Source organism: Mus musculus, chromosome 7 (assembly GCF_000001635.26).
Source record: "Mus musculus strain C57BL/6J chromosome 7, GRCm38.p6 C57BL/6J".
Classification (NCBI taxonomy): domain Eukaryota; kingdom Metazoa; phylum Chordata; class Mammalia; order Rodentia; family Muridae; genus Mus; species Mus musculus.
The window spans coordinates 40,190,628-40,192,907 of NC_000073.6; the positions used below are offsets into that span (position 1 = coordinate 40,190,628).

The following is a 2,280-nucleotide window of genomic DNA, read 5'->3' on the forward strand; positions in this document are numbered from 1 at the left end:
CTCAGGTGAGAATTCTTTGTTCAGCTCTGAGCCCCATTTTTTATATAAATGTAATTTGTTATGATATAAGAAAGTAATCTAAGGTAGTGAAAACTGTTTCAGATTTCTTCCCCTCTCTATTTTGGAGGTTCAGAGTTTTAATATTGTTCGATGAAGTTCTGATAAGCTGATAAGGCACTAATTACTATTATCAGTCACAAGCCCAAGATTTTAAATTTGCTTTCTAATAATAGACTTAAAAAGTGCTTCCTGGTTTTTTTGCTAGCACCGGAACAATTGCCGGAGAGTTCATCCGCCAGCTTAAGAGATGCCGCCGAAGGGGAAAAGTGGTTCTGGAAAAGGAGGGAAAGGAGGTGCAGCCTCTGGGAGTGACAGTGCTGACAAGAAGTCTCAGGGTCCTAAAGGTGGTGGCAATGCAGTAAAGGTCAGACACATTCTGTGTGAAAAACATGGGAAAATCATGGAAGCCATGGAAAAGTTAAAGTCTGGGATGAGATTCAGTGAAGTGGCCACACAATATAGTGAAGATAAAGCCAGACAAGGGGGTGACTTGGGTTGGATGACCAGAGGATCCATGGTGGGGCCATTTCAAGAAGCAGCGTTTGCCTTGCCTGTAAGTGGGATGGATAAGCCTGTGTTTACAGACCCACCAGTTAAGACAAAATTTGGATATCATATTATTATGGTAGAAGGGAGAAAATAAAATCACATGAAAGACTAAAAAAAAAAAAAGTGCTTCTTATAGTGCTAAAACATCTCTGTCAAACCTATACATCCAGCTTTCTAGACAGAGAAAAAAATATTCATACTTTTAAATCCAAAAGTTCTGCTATGACTTGACAAGTATTAGCTGTTTTTTTTTCCACAATGTGCATTCCAATAGAGATTATGAACAATGGTAATGCTAACATAGGCAAATTTTATCTCTGCTTGTAAACAAAAAAATACGTAAACTTGAGGAAATCAAGAGAGTCATAAGCCATGGATCCAACTCTCACAGGTCAAACAGACTTCAGATAAGTACAGCCTAGGCCTCTTCACATACCTGTTCCTGAGGGTGTAATCTCTCTTGCCCCTGGTTTTGGGATTTCTCCCTTCCCCAAAATACCAGGACTATGAGCCTGAAAGTTCCAAATGCATGCTTTTCTTTAAGTTTCTAAACTTTAATGTCTGCTCCTAGTCTGTATCTGTTTCAGCAGATTTCCATTTGCTGACAGACACTATCCAGCAATTGCCTATGGATTACAAACAGCTCCAAATGGCTGGGAGCTCTAGACGTACTGAAAGCTGGTATAAACCTGTTGAGGTTTGGTCTTTTGGTATGTATTGTAATGCTAAATATTGTCCCCAATGCCTGGTTTCCCCCAGAGATGAGAGAGTATGCATGTACACAAAGTAATGCTATGTGACCTTGCTCCTTAATCTAAAACTTTTTGTTGAATGAAGATGCTGAAAGTCTATAGCTGGGCAGAAGAAGTGTAGGCAGACTGAGTTCCCAGGCTGGGGGTTAGAGGAGAGGCCATGAGGAGGAGAGAGGAAAAGCCACCATGGGGTCAGAATCTTGAAAACATGACCATGAGGACTAACCAGTTGGTCCAGATGGAACATGGCAAGTTATAACTCAGGGTTATTGATGGGAAAGTAGATTCTAGTAGCTTAGAGAATAGACACCTGCTCATATCTAGCACATTAAAGGCTATAAATATAAAAGTTATATGTCTTTTACCTGGGAACTGAATGATCAAAGGTAGTGTAGACACCCCTGATTGAGATTAAATATTTATTACAACATAAACCACTCCAGCCCATGTGAGTGTTTCCTGTCTCTTTAGCTTGGTCAGCACACTAGTTGCTTCTGATGAATGTCCCATTTCCTGACCCCCTTCCCTCCCCACGCCTGGCCTTTGACTAGCATTACAGCCTTTATCAGCCCTATTATCAGTGTCCTAATTTCAGCAGGAAGTAGTTCTAGGAAATAACTTATCTCTCCTTATCCTCTAAAAAAGTTTGGCATATTAGTTCAAAAGGAAACTTCCTGGCCTAGGGGACTAAATGGTACTTACAGTGCCCATTGGCCTACCAGGAAGGATTCTTGCACATGCTTCAAAGACCCTATAGACTCTCCTCTCCAGCTAGCACACTGATGTCACTGTTCCTGATCAGAGGCAGCTGCTATTTTGTTCTCCCCAATAAATCTCATGTGTAAGGTTTGTTGTATGGTGTGACTTTGTGGTATTCCTTGGCTCCTGACTGCCAAGATTCCCTTGTGCTTTCCCACTA

The 2,280-nt window shown here is 41.1% G+C and overlaps 1 pseudogene; it reads left to right on the top strand.

The window, feature by feature from the left end:
• On the top strand, positions 257-719 carry Gm6851 (predicted pseudogene 6851; annotated as a pseudogene).